The sequence below is a fragment of the Pelodiscus sinensis genome, chromosome 4, assembly GCF_049634645.1.
Source record: "Pelodiscus sinensis isolate JC-2024 chromosome 4, ASM4963464v1, whole genome shotgun sequence".
NCBI classification, from domain to species: Eukaryota; Metazoa; Chordata; order Testudines; family Trionychidae; genus Pelodiscus; species Pelodiscus sinensis.
The window spans coordinates 93,692,586-93,707,666 of record NC_134714.1 but is presented as its reverse complement, the minus strand read 5'-3'; the positions used below and the strand labels follow the sequence as shown (position 1 = coordinate 93,707,666).

The window sequence follows — 15,081 nt, the reverse complement described above, 5'->3', positions numbered from 1 at the left end:
ATGTTGGCAGGGGAGCGTCCAGACTATCGCGCTGAGCCGACAAACAGCTGATCAGCTGTTTGTCGGCTCAGCGCGGCAGCCATGTAAATGTAAATGAAGCTGCGATTATTTAAATCGCCGCTTCATTTTACTGTGTCGGGTAGCCTAATCTACATGCCTCTGTCGCCAGAGGCATGTAGTCTAGACGTACCCTAGAATGTCAACGTGTAGATGACTACGTTATTAGCCTAGGTTTATTGGTTAATCTTGTTGACTACACACATTCCCCCTGCCCCGCTGCCTCTGTAACCAGAGGCAGTAAGGGGGGGGGGGAAGGGAGCTTGTGTCTGCTCCCCATGAGCATTAGATCCTGTGGAGCTGCCTGTTCCTCCACCCCCACACTGCTACCTCTGATAAAGACAGGCAGGAGCTGGTACACACGGGAAGCTGGCTTTCAAGCCAGATGTCCGAATGTATTGGCACACTGTTGCTTTTGTATCAGGCGGGAGCCTATATGCATAGGGAGCCAACTTTTAAGCCGGCTCTCCACATGTGCCAGCTCTGCGGAGCCACATGGCCCCTTCTCACAAGCTCCCACCAAGGCAACGAGAGGGGGAAGGAAGGAGCTGGTTCTCGGGGAGCTGGCTTAAAAGCTGGCTCCCTCAAGCACTGGTTCCGCCTCCCCCTCCACCCACTGATGCCTCTATTGGTCGGGGGGCTGCTGCGGACCGGGGGGTGTGTGTGCCAGCACAGAATCTGTCTGCAGGGAGCTCGGGCCCCTCTCAACAGGGGCTGCTGCTGTGCTGTACTGCTACCTCTTTATCGGAGGCAGCAGCGCAGGGCGGCAGATGGGAGCTGGTCTGCGGAGGGAGCTGTTTTTTAAACTGGCTCCCCTTGCGAGCTGGCTCCTGCCAGCCACTTTGTGCTGCTGCCTCTGTATCAGAGATAGCAATGAAGGGGGCAAGAGGTTCTCCGGGAGTGGGTCTGGGAGTGCACTGGCTGCCAGACCCACCCCTGGGGACTATTGAATACTCATGTAATTGTTAAAATTTGATGAAGTTACATGACTATTCAATCACCTTCCCTTTCCCTTTGTTGCCACCTATTTTTAAATACTTCATGGATTAACTAAACCAGCCTCTGATTTGTCACCCACTTCGTATAAACAGATTTCGTTTTGCTTTATGCTTCATCTGCCGTGGGGCATGCAATCATTTTCTAGTTATGTGGAGCGGTGGGTGTGCATCAAAGGGCGACTCTATGGATTCCTCTCTAGCTAGAAGACTATACAAAATGTACTTATACTGTATTTTTACTAATAAATGTACAAATATATTATTAATCTAGCACCATAAATATGCCCGCATTTTACAAAAACAGAGAAAGACAAAGAAAGTTTCTTGCTTGAAAGAGATTTTAATAAAAGGCCAAACTGTGGCTGTACCACCTTGGGTGCAATAGCAGAGGGCAGAAAACACAGAAAGTTCTTTCCTCTTTCTCTCCAAGCAGAAGGCAGCCAAAATGTTGAAGTACGTGCTTCTGAGTGCATGGGGGAGGGGGACTACAGATAACTGCAATGCTGTGCACTCCAAAAGTAACATGATCAGGAGAGCTAGCTGGAGGAGGCATGGGCAATGCTTTTTTCAAAGCAGAAAACATGTCATTTACGAGAGTGCTCCCATAAACATTCTGCGTAACATCTCCAGTCATTACCACTCTGGAAGCACAATTCCATTACTGGTGGATTAAGACTAAATGCAGACCTGATCCAAAGTAATCCCTTCCCCCTAAAGAAAAAAGAGGGCCCACCACAACAAATCAAAGTCCCTCTACCCCCCAAAACCTGCTTGTTTGACATGTATTTCTATTCGAGTCAGATAAATAAACTTGCTACAACCTGAAAATCACTTCTCCACAATACAAACACAGAGAACACAGGTCCACTTCATCCTGGTGCAAGGGCTCAGCACGATTCAGGCTCTACGCTGAGGGAGGACACCGGTCTCTACAAAGTGGGCTCAGGTAGGGATGAGCCATTGGCAGGCTGCCGCCTTTGGATCACCAACACTGGAGGGTGAGAGAGGGTGCAGAGTGCATGTGTGAAAAATGTTGGCTCGGCAGCCATTCTCTCCCTGCGCTCTGAGGGCCACTGTGGACCTGGAACTCCACTAGGTTGGTTAGACTCTGCATCATCCCACAGCTGCGGTTTAAAGGCAGAATCGCGCCTTTATTTATACATGACATACATGCTATAAACATATTTGTCACTGAGCGAAGGATTCTGCTTTGTCCACACATACAACTCAGATGTACTTGTCATCTATATTAATCCCCTCACACACACACAAACACAGAGCAGCTCTGAAGTCCAATAGGAAGTTTTTGCTTAAACAAGGGAGAGCAGGACGATATCATCTACACGTTTTGCTACTTCATATTTCAGAGGAAAGAAAACCCATAACTTCCCAAATTCTCAAAGAGATACATAGGTTTTACTCAGCCAATGGGCCAAATATGACCAAATGCTACGTACCCCTGAAAACCAAGAGTTATTTGCTCATATGCTTTCATATAGTTTCAGCTGCCCAAATACTCTAAATCTATCATGGATATTTTAACGATGCCTCAACCCTACAGTCTGATCCAACAACTCAGTAATGGTTGCTGATATCCACTTTAACTCTAGTGTTTTCTTTTGCCCTTACTGAGTCTTAAAGCAACAACATTTTATTTGAGTTGGAGAGTTCAGGAACAGATAAGCTTCCTCATAGGGAGAGAGATATATGGGAACCCTGGGAATGCTGCATTTGAAATGAATTAAAAATAAATTAATGGACTAAGACTAGAAGAAAACCCTCCTGGTCTCTTCATTAAGTTCTTTTTTTTTTTTTTTTTTTGGTTTCTCTGAGACAGAATGGTTTCTGCATTCAGACAATGTGTTCTGATGCCAGTAAGCCAGACACAAATGTATAGCTGGAAAAGAAAGTATGAATGATATAGTACTGCTGTATTAGGGCAGATTTTTCACAAGTGACGAAGAACTACATAATTCACATGAGACAAGGCTTTGCATGAGATAAAATATGTAGGTCATCTTTTCATCATGGGAAACTTTTAAAATTTTGACTTATTTTCAATTTAAGATCACTTAAGACATGCTGCAAATTTTGGGTTATACTGTGGTGTTCAAACAGAGAGTTAAGTAGGATGGGAGGGGAATACCCTGAGCAGCAGTTCCTGAAGTCATTCTGCTGACAGGGGACAAAGGCTTTGTCTATACTTACATGGAGATTGATGCTCCAGAGATTGATCTTCCAGGGTTTGATTTAGCAGGTCTAGTAAGGACCTGTTCAATCAAATGCAGAGGGTAGCCCTGTCAACCCTAATACTTCACAGAGTCACCAGAGGTAAGGCAACTTGATGGGAGAATTTCTCCCATCAACCTCCCGCTGTAGGAGCACCCCAGAAATTTGGTTTAAGATATGTGAACTCTAGCAATGCAATTGTTGTAGCTGGAGTTGAGTATCTTAAATCAAATTTCTCCCATAGTGTACACCTGGCCAAAGACAGAGAGCAAGCCTCCAGGCGTGCTTTGGGAGGACATGCAGAAATGGTTGTTACTACAGTTCTTAACGCAATGGTTTTGCACCCATTAAGTCAGTGCAAGTTGTACTACTGACTTCAGAGCATGCAAAATCTGACCCCAAAATAATGCAACACAGAATCCCTTCTCCGCTGATCTTGGACAGCCAGCCAGTGCAGAAGTCAGACAAGGATATGGCAATGCCCCCCCACAGGCTAGCTTTCATTAAATACCCTGAAAAGGGCATAGAGCACAATAGCACATCACAATGTCGGAACGTGACGTTATGTAATCTCAGGAATTGCAGCCCAATTTTTATGAATGAGATTTTCTAAATGAAACAGTGTTAACCACTTTTGGATTAATTCATTAATAGCCTGTTAAAAATAGCCTTCGAGGAATCTGGTATTGTAACTCCTTTATAATAAATTGTAACAAAAGTGACTCCATATTGGAACTGAAACTCCATTTTAAACTTTGTGATGCCTTAACTCTGTTTAAAGTTATGTGTGTGTATGTGTGTATACTGTACGTAACCTCATTTAACAGTGTGAATGTGTATATTTATGTGATCCCATCCATAGAAGTGTGCATATGAGTGTGTATACATGTGGTGGATAATTTTAGTAGCTAGAGACAGTAAATGAATTCTGCATTCATAATAGACACAGCATGTTGCCTTATTCACTGAACAAGACTTTGTTAGTTCTATTTCTCTGAGTGTAACAGCAGCAGCATCTATAACGTTTTGAAACCTGAGACTAATCGTGTGTGTGTGTGTGCGCGCGCGCCTGCTATCACTCTCATTCTTTTTTCCCAGTTAATAAATCTCTAATTTTCATAAATTAAGGAAGAGGGTAGGCCTCATGGTTGTGGAAAAAGCTGAAAAATGTGATCTGAATGCATCCCAAAGTCTCAGAAACCAGGGAGCAAATGGTAATTTCCACACAGGGCTGGACGGGGGTACAATGCCCCTCCTAAGCACACTCACTTTTCTTCCGTCCTTCCCAGCTCTGCAGAGGTGGCTGATACCCTTCCCTGTCATGCAGGAGTGGGCAGATCCACTCATGCCGCTGGTCTCCTCTTTTCAGGGAATGATACAGTAGGGTGTAGCTTCCCCCCAAAAAAGGATGATTTCACCTAGTCAATGTTTCAATTGTCTCACTTCTTCACTGTTTTGACTTTCATTACTCACCACAAAACCAGAGTTACAAGGGAAACGTTGTCCTCATTAGCCAAATTGAAAGGCCAAGGAGGTAGGTTATTCTATTGTTATACCCTGCGATATCATCTGTTTATGACTCTGCCAGCTGAGAGACTGGCTGGATTTTCTGATGCATTACTTGAAATGTAACTTTTCTACCATCAAAAATGTTTGCAGTTTGTCTAGTAGACAGATTCAGCAAACCTGGGTCCTGTTCAGAAATATTCTATTCACACACTAGTTCATGTGAAGCAAATCATTTAATCTTTTGGTACCTAAATATCCACATCAGTGCTGAACGTACATGGTCCTTCTTAAAGTGAACAAGACTCTCTTTGCAGGAAAAAGGACTTCCCTAGAGAGAAAGGGCTAAGTAACACTATATTCCTGCCCAAGAATATATCACTAAGTAAAGGAGGTGAGAGAGCGGCCATTGGATCTGCCTACAGCCTCAGTAAACTATAGGTCATACAAAGCTGCAGTATAACTCTGTCCCAAGTGAGCCGTAACGTGGAAAGTCACAGTAGTCTGACAAGGAGACCTCTGAAAGGAGATGAAGGACCTAGGTAATAGCACAAAGCTCACCAAAAGAATATATAAGAAAAAAACATCTTCAGAACTAAGTCTCAAGCAGCTAATTTTGCATTCATGGAAAAGTGGTTTTTTGGCCCCCAGTAACAATTTTCTAATAATAGTCTACAAGTTCTTATCTAAATTCAGCAGCACAGATTGAACAGTCATTGGCAGAGGATTGAGGTTGTGAATGAGCGGTACTCTATTGTATATCTCTATATATTCCACAGATTTTCCTAATATATTTCTCTCCTGAGCCCTATGTCTGATCCAGTCCCTCTGACAGCCCATTCAAGTTTTATTGGAATGTGGAAGCAATTCTGTATGATGATGATCATGGGGCAGTGTTCTTAATCTTAAACTATATCAATAGTTCATACTGCATCTGAGATCTATTTTTTAAAAGGTCAATAATTGTATATATAATATACCATAATGTCTGACAGCAATCATATAAATAAATCTGATATGGAACAATCATTTGAGCTAGAAAGAAAATCCTCTGGGTAAAACCTCTGGGTAATTATGTACAGAACAAATAACCAATTTACTTGTTCCTGCAGTTGCAATCAATGGAACGGATTCACAAATGTTGATGAAGCACTGGTAATGGTTTCAAGATTTCCAAGTCTAAATTGAGGTTTGCTATTTGTTATTACTATAAGTTTGAAAGCACTCCACTACTGCCAGTAAGGTGAGGTTCTAGTTTCAAAGGATTTTAAAGGATACCATCAATTTAAAATCTAGTCACTTTGAAAAGAAAAGAAAAGAAAAGAAAAGAAAAGAAAAGAAAAGAAAAGAAAAGAAAAGAAAAGAAAAAAAAAAAGAGTAACTCTTCCTTCTTTTAACCTGGCATTTCCAAAGGGGGGAGGAGGAGAGGAAGAAATCAATCAGTATGTTCTTGTAAAATATTTAAATTGGACTTTGCTGCTATAAAATTTTCTATTGTACTTACATTTTCCTAACCCTCCATGGAATTATTCTTATTTGTTTATATATAACAATACGTTTATTATTTCATATTTTCATAGCACCGTGAATGTGCTTGGTGTTTCCTAATTCAATGACAAATTCCATTCAGCCAAGAGCTTTCAGTCTAAGGGCTTGTCTACTCTGGCATGTTTGACAAAACCCAGAGAGCTCTGACACTGCAATATGACAAAAATTGTGAAAAAAACTCCCCGTGTTGGTGACAAAAAGCTTCTACTTCCACGAGGGACTTTTGTCGCTCCCCCTCCCTTTACTGTCAACCTTTTTTCAAGTTTATTGAACTCCAGGATGTTTCCTACTATGCCTGATTAGCCACTCTGGCCAGCACTTAGAACTAGGGATATGAATGGTTAATTGGTTAATTAGTAAGCATCATTCTTACCAGGTGATGTTTACTGGTTACAGTTAACTGGTGGCCTGGCTGGATCAGCTCCCCTTCAGTGCTGTGATGCAGCTGACCTGGCCTGACCAGAGCAGACCCCTACCCCTGGTGGGCCCAGCTTGACCAGAGCAGCCTACCACACCATGGGCGGGGAGTGCTCCAGTCCAGGTGGGAGGGCATTCCAGCCTGGCAAGAGCAGTCTCTGCCTGCCCCCTTTTAAGTGGTTAACTAGTTAAACAACTGATTAAATGGGATTTTACATCTCTACTTTGAACTCTGCTGCTCGGAGGCCAGGTATAAAGAAATGCATCCCTCTCCTCTGCAAGCCCCGGGAACTTTAAAATCCATTTCCTGCTGGCTGGCTCATCATGGAGTGCTCCTCATAGCGTCTTCTCAGGGAAACAGTGTAGCTGTCACTCAAGACACTCTGCTGCTGGGAGCACCCCAGAGCTTTTCCATCTTATCAGCGTGTGAGGTAAAGTATTGGTACTATCACAATTGCGAGTGGCCCACAGATGTCAATAGAAACTTGCAGGGAGATGCTGCTGAAGCTTTTCCTGAGGTGCTTATTAATATTCTCACAGAGATTCCATGGCAAGGCTGTCTTTTCCCCTCCCCTGTAGTAGAACACTCCGCCAAACCATTCCTCAATCTATGCTGCCGGTACCAAGGCAGCACAGAGTTGGGCTGCAGAGCCTGAGTTTGCCTGTCAACCTTCAGGAGGGAGAGATCAGCCAGAGTTATGGCAGTCTGGACAAGTGGGGAATTATTAGAATTATTTCCATGTACACCTGCTGCACAAGCAAGGATTGTACTTTCTTGTGGCCCAATGCCCAGCCCTCCTTCTCTCCTTCTCTCACCTTTAAAACTCATTGTGATCAGAATGTCTGGAGAGATCTGTGTTTTCCTCTCGGATAACAAGGAAAGTGGAAGGTTTTGTTCAGAGAAGTGCATGTTAGTGAAATGTTTCAATCTTTAACAGGAACAGTACAGTCACACTATTGCTAACAGTTACTTTTTCAGACCAGACCTTGGGAAATCAGTCATGCTTCTTCTCTGACAGGCTCCATCAACTCAGAAAATGCCCATGGAGGACCAGAGAGGACACAGGGAAGGATGTTTTACAACATTCATCGATCCAAATGGAAAAACAGAAGGAAAGTGGGCCACTAAGCTGTAGCCAGACGTGAACCCCCATTTTAACACCCATCTTTGTCTGCTTGAAACCATGCAGGGCACATAAGAGCAGGAAAACAGCATATTCTTTGAAAACCCTGGAGCAAGAGGTTTAGATATGCTGGCTCAGTGACCATGACCAACTGTAAGCAGAGATAAGAGGGTGGTCAAACTAAGAGGCTGTACATCGTGCCCTTGACTTAACCCATATTGATACGAACACACAGCCGTCCGCGGGGGGAGGAATCTCCCCCCCAGCAAAGAACATCCAGCAGTCCTAATTTAGCTATCTTCCTCTCTTACAGGTGTAAATTAACTTGAAACTTGCTTGTAAGAACTGGCGCCACAAAACGGACCAGTAAAATTTGGTCTCTTAAGATAAGAAAGAGAATACGGGCCCCCAGGGGTATAAAGATGGGTACAGCAGCACACTTGCTTTGTGTGTCAATCTACCACCTATCTGCTGGTCGGGTTTGGTGTTTGACCTCCTGAGGTTCCAGAGGGGACGCCCACCTCGTATTCATCTTTCCGAGGAATTGAGGGACCGACCCTGGCCTGACACGCTGGAGTCGAGAGGCACAGAAGGAGGTAAAAATTGTACCTGGATGTGGTCCTTTGTTTAAGTATATATACATAGTGTTAGCGCTCTTTAAAGATTAAGCTGTCATTTGGTACCATTATTTCTATTTTCTATCTTTTCCTTTTTCCTGTAACCATTTTAAGATCTATATTTTGCTAGCATTTAAGAAATAGAGGAATAGTCATTGTAACCATATGATTTATAAGTTCCTTTAATAAACCTGTAACTGTTTAAGCTTTGACCTGACTCCTTCAGTTGCTGTAATAGAACCAAGCACAATTTAAAAGAACTTCAGCCGGTCATAAAGGGACAGACATAGGGAGAGCTTGGGCGTTTGGATCTGTGTCACTCCCAGGTGACAAGATCCGTTGGGGCACCTTTCCAGCCTTTCCCAGGCTGCCCGCTGCGAAGGAACTTTGTGTTCTAGCAGCTAAAATCTAAGGTGTAATAAGCTCTTCCTATACACCGGGGCATCTGTTAGCCTGTTGGCTACTCTCTGCAAGGGACCGCGGTCCTAGCAGTAAAGTCATGGACGTTAAAAACTTTCGGGGCTCCCTTCAGCCTTCTGGCTGCCCGTTGCGACGAGACTTCGTGTCTTAGCAGTTGAAGACTTGGGAGACATACCAACACACACTGCCCTGACCGTCGGCTGACATAAGCACATGCTAAAGCTCATGGAAGACCTAACCAAGATGCTGAAGTGTCTAATGAAAGATGCAGAGTGAACAGAACCACAGGCTCCACATGGCAGCACATTCAGAATTCTTTACCCAGCAACTCTCCCTTTGTGTCCGCACAGAAGCCTACCTGGCAGCAAATGCAAAATTCTGTATCCAGCAAGCTTCCCTCTACACCCACACATTCGTTTTCATTGCTTGGGAATGTTTTTTTTTTTATCAGCAAACTCTATTCCACATCACAGCTATATCTTTAACAGCTGGACGTAAACTACTATAAGATTCCCTCCCTCCCAACCCTTACCAACAAGCATTTATCCTTGATGTGTGACCATGATTTGCAGGGATCAATAACAGCTTGCTATATTAAACTTGGTTGGATGGGGACCATGGGCTGGAATGCCAAAAGGGAGGGGGGGCAGTATTTGGCTTCTAGCAACCAGTACAGTACTACAGAAGCTCTTTTATTATTGGTTTGGAGAATTTAATTATAATAAAAACCACCAACTTTGGGGATTGCCTGCTTTATTTCTTGCAGTCCCCCCTGAGTGTCTGGCATCCTCAGTGGTTCCCATCCAAAGGCTTGATCACAGAGGCACAATCTGTTCCCAAGCTGCCCATTGGGCAGGGGGACTGCAGGTTCTGTTTTCTACTCCCTTCGACACGATAAGCTTGACTTGTGAGCAGGTGTAAAATGAGAAACCAGGACTGTACCTCCTCCAAAAATCTTTGAAGAAGCCCCGGGCCACTCTGGAAGGGGTGGAGCCTAAACAGGAAGGAGCACGGCCTAAACAGGAAGGGGCAGGGCTAGTCCACCCCAGACCATGATTGGTCTGGGAAGTGGGGAAGCCCCTTTGCCCCCGCCTTCCCACTAGGCTCCCATGCCCTGGAAGAGGCTTGGCATGCTCCCCCACCCTTAGGCCAATCAGGGCCTAGAGGTGGGGGAGCGTGGGAAGCCTCCTCCTGCCCTGCGAGGAGCAAGTGGCACTTTGAAGTGCCGTGGGCTCCTTGCAGGGCTGGGGCAGGATGAAGGAAGCTTCACGCAGCTCCCCCGCCCCCAGAACCTGATTGGGCTGGGGGCAAGGGAGTGTGTGAAGCCTCTTCTGCTCTTCCCCCTGCCCTGCGAGCAGCATGCGGCACTTCAAAGCACCACGTGCTCCTGGCAGAGCGGGAGGAGACTTTGTGTACTCTCCCGCCCCCGTGCAAAGCCTTCTCTGCTCTGCCCCCACCGAGAGCAGCGCACGTCTTCAGGCAGGGGAGTAGCAGGGCCTCTGTGGGCCAGATTCACTTGCTTGGTGGGCCGAATCAGGCCCGCAGAGGCCCTTTTGCCCACCCCTGTCCTAAACCCTTTGGAGACGGTACTGATTATATTTAGAGAGAGAAAATGTCACTCATTCATCTTCTAGCAATAGAATTCTTCTAACGTACGCCTAAAGAACATCTATTTTTTGTGCTTTCTTCCCTAGAAAACTGCTCTGTGAATATCAGCAGTAACATATAGAAACAGATCAGTTCCATATGACACATGGTTCAAATTCTGTCCAGAACATACAGGGTGGGGTTTTCAAAAGTGTTTAGTGTTGACCTAATTCTGGTCCTATTATTAAAACTCCAGTGTAGATGTGAGCAGAGGTAGGCCAATGCTGGGGATTTTTAAAAATCCCAACCATTCAGTACAGAGAAGAACACAGTCATATTTCAAACAACTCCCAATCAGAACTGTAAATTTGTACAAGGGAAGGGCAACATCTTCACAATGAAGGATCTTATTTGAATTTCCTGCTAAAACACTGTTCCCTTTGAAACTAAGGCCAATTTAATGGGGGAGAGAAGAAGTGTAGAGAAAAGAAAATAATTATTATGACATTCTCCAGGAATGTAGGCCAAAGGGTCTTCTGTGTCACAGCAGTTAAGATGGATGAGTAGGAAACCCTAGATAACATGGATCTTCCTGGATTTTTTCCCTCCTTTTATCCATATGTAGACTGCAAGACTTACAGATAACTAAAAATGCCAAACAAATATTCTTCAAACATAGGGAAAATTATGTTAGATTAAATAGTTCCTGGGCTATAACTCGTGGCAGAGATCTATGAGGAAGTGGCCAGTACTATCAGTTTCTCCTGTCCACATGCAGGGGCGGCCCGTGCCTATAGGCAAACTAGGCAGCCGCCTAGGGCACCAAGTTACATGGGGTGCCAAATTCCAAACCCTGCCCCTTCCCTTTCCGGTGCCTTACCTGGAGCACGGCTTCCCTGCGGCCAGGAGGGGGGTAAGTCCTGGGAGAGGCAGCGCACGTGGGGGGGGGTCAGCCCTGGGGGAGAAGGAACGTGGGAGGGTTTCCCCTGTGCCCGGAGGGGCGGGGGGAGAGGGCAGCCCCGGGGGAGGAGGAACGCGGGGGGGTTGCCCCTGGGCCGTGGGGGAGGGTCAGCCCCGGGAGAGAATGAATGCGGGGGGGGGGGGGGGGGGAGTTCCCCTGTGCCACGGGAGGGGGGGTCACCCCGGGAGAGGCACATGCCAGCTTCTCTCTGGGGGTTGGAATCTTGGGAGGAAGTGGGTGCAGGGGACTCTCTCCCCCGACTGGCACCCTGTTCCCTCTCCCCGGCCCCAGCATTCCAACCCCAGCCACTAGTCCCAGCGCTCCATCCCCAGACCCCTGCCCCCTGGCCCTCAGCCCCAGAACTCCATCCCTAGCCCCCAGCCACAGAACTCCATCCCCAGCCCTCCCTCCCCAGCACAGAACCAAAACCCTCAGTCGATATCTGCCCTTGGGGTTGGGGGGGGGTGCCGATTGCATGGTTCACCTACGGCGCCAGTTGCTGGCAGCTAGTCTAGAGCTGTCCCTGTCCACATGCAGTACAATTCACTTGCTATACACAGAGCTGGTAGCACTTCTATCATTAAGGTTGCCCAACACTTTGCATTGTAAGAACTTGTTTTCAACTGCTTGTAACTTTGCCATACTTTAACCATTTCCCATGCCAAGTGTCTGCCTAAGGCTGAATTTTCTGGGAAAGTTTCAGCACAAATAGTTCAGATGTTTCTGAGAATGAACTAAGTGTTGGTTGTCCAGTGGCTGCCTGGGTGGGTGGGATCAAGCCCAGTGTCCTGTGCTCCCCAGATGAAACCCTCCCCTATCCTTGAGTTCACTGGAGGTCCCACTCCACCTCCATATTAAAAATATTACAACTGTTTAGTTGAGAACTTGTAGCATCTCCATTCTTTGGACCAAGAGCTGGAAGTTTGGCAAGGAAACTCCATCCTAGACGTACCCTTAGTGTTCAAGATGTAACTTTTGCTACTCCTGTTAAAAAATTCCCAGATCTGACCAAGTTATAAACCTTTGAAAATCTCAGTTTACATAAAAGGAGACTTATTAGACTTTAGTGGCTGAATTCTCCAAAGATTCTGTCTGCATTCTGTCTGTCTCCAAATATAGGATGCAGAGACTGAGCAAAAATTTTCCTGTTACTCCTGACTTTTACCAGTGTATGTAATTGAAGTAAAGTGAACAAAGCTACAACAGTATAAAGTTAATGAAGTTAGAGGAGAATTAGGTCCACATATACTGACATAGGTGTATGCACTGGCAGACATAGATACTTAGACAGTTATTTGGCTGGAAGTCTGGAATGTATCACATTTCTAAGAGTTAAAAATAACAGTTCATAAATAAGAAAATATAATAACTGTTGGACCTTATCGTCAGCTGATATAAATGTGTACAGCCCTATTGCCTTTAATGGAGCTAAACTGATTTACACCAGATGAGGATCACTCAATATTTATTCTTATTGGTCCATATTTAATTCTGTAACAAACTAAAATCATGACTCATGCCAGTACCACACATAAATTTTAGAGAAGGCAAGCTGCTATAACCATTACGTTGTCATTTGCTGCCACATCGCACAGTTAGGGGAAGAATCTCTTTGGGAACCATCTGTTCAAAATTGTTCTACTTCTTAAGATTTGTAGAGCCACTTTCATTACAGCATTAATTTTCTCAGATAAAAAGCACTGTTGTTGCTGTTCATTATTGCATGCACAAACATCTTGTAAGCAACAAATGCTGGGATTTTATCTGCATTTAGGGTTGCCAGATGGTTGAACCAAAAATACCAACCCCCCCCCTCAAAAAAAAAAAAAAAAACCCACCAGGGAAAGAATTCTGTTGAGGAAAAAAAAGCGGGGGGGGGGGGGGGAGGGGTGAAGAGAAGGAGACCAAAACTGTTGATAAAAAAAAGGATTCCGAGACTTATTAAGCAAAACATATATAAATAAATAATAAAACAGCATGGCCCCTTTCAGAGTGAGTGCAGTCAGAATAGGGATAGGAATAGGGGAGCGGTTGAGCACTAAGACCCAGGGAAGGCACTGCTTCCCCTTGGTCTTTAGGCTTTTTGCTGATGGCCATTTTCTGTTCTTGTTTAAGCCAGAACTTAGCTTCCCTGCAGAACCAGGTAAGCATTGGGTCTGGGGGTCGGGGTCGGGGTCTGGGGGAGTGGGAGGGGGAGGAGGAGGCCAGGGGCTGGGCCCGGATGCTACGGTTGCCAGATGCCCAGTATTTTTACCTTCTGGCCAAGAAAAAAAACCCAGATAATACCGGACATTTTAGGTGTCTGGTATTTTCTGAATTTTTTTTACCGGACAGGAGGCGAAAATACTGGAGTGTCTAGGTCAATACCGGACACCTGGCAACCCTATCTGCATTATAACTTCATTATCCCTTTGCCAAGATTATTTTATTGAAATAATGAAAAAATTGTCCCACAATAGCCAGTTTTACTAGAGAAAACTAAAATACCGATCACCTCAATTTGCATGGCTCTAGATAAAAGGCTACAGTGCATTCAACCAAGAACTCACGGGAACAGTAATGCAAAGAGAAAGTGAAAAGACAAGAAATTAATCATGGAACCCAAAAGACAGTTTCTCAACAGGCCGACTTTTAGAAGTCTGGGAACTGTGCATGTTAAATGGTACTTTAATTTAGGAGTCTGCCTGTGCTATCGGTATATTGAAACTTGAATTATGGATCAGACTTCAATTTTCTACTTTTCTAACCAATACCTGTAAAGAAAGCACAATTACAAAAAACCTCCCACATATTTTAAAATATTGTACACTCTATTTAGAATCGTGGAACCATTTTGGGTATTTTTTATATTTTACATTTAAAGTAAGTGCACTCATTAAAGCCAATTCAATCTGCCACAAGAGTGCCTCACAGAAAGCTGTTACAGTGATTTAATGTAGTGCTTGTATTGTAATAAATTATTTTGTAACTATCTCCATTCATAGATATTCAATTTAAATAATTGCTGTTTTATTAGTTTGAATAAAATTGGGTTAAATTTTGACTTGCACAGCTGCTAGCTGACTTTCTAGAAAGAAGTCATGGCTTTTCTTCCTTCCTTTTACTTATACTATATATTTGAGAGCGTCTGTCTGTCTGTGAATGTATCTGTCTGTTCAAGAGCTCCTCCTAAACGGTAAGAGCTAGAACCACAAAATTTGGTAGGCAGTTTCCTGTTACTATAACTTAAAGCAAGGTCAAGGGATTGGTTGTGCCTGGAATGCAAGCGTTTCTCATAAAACGGAAAGGGAGGGCTCTGCTAGCAGGGAGAGTTAGACTGTATAATGATCACATGGGGGCAGCAAGGGGCCAGAGATAGGACCCAGGACATCTATAACCTCACTGGGGCAGCAGAGGGCAGGGGTGGAGAAAAGGACAGCTATTTACTATATATCTGAGAGAGAGTGTCTGTTTGTCCGTCTGTGTCTGTCATGCAACTGTTGCCTGGGCATAATACAAAATGGAGTCTGAGGGGTTCTTTTTCCCTCAGAGCAGTTTTCCTGCCAAAACAGGTAGAGGAAGGCTGTGCACCCAGCACTAAACCTGTGCACTCAGCACCAAAGGCTGTGCACACCGCC

General features: G+C 44.7%; 1 protein-coding gene across 3 annotated transcripts in view; it reads right to left on the bottom strand.

Moving 5' to 3' along the window:
- BBOX1 (gamma-butyrobetaine hydroxylase 1) overlaps positions 1-15,081 on the bottom strand; it is an 88,724-nt gene that overhangs the window by 25,553 nt on the left and 48,090 nt on the right. The gene's annotated exons all lie outside the window — the stretch shown is intronic.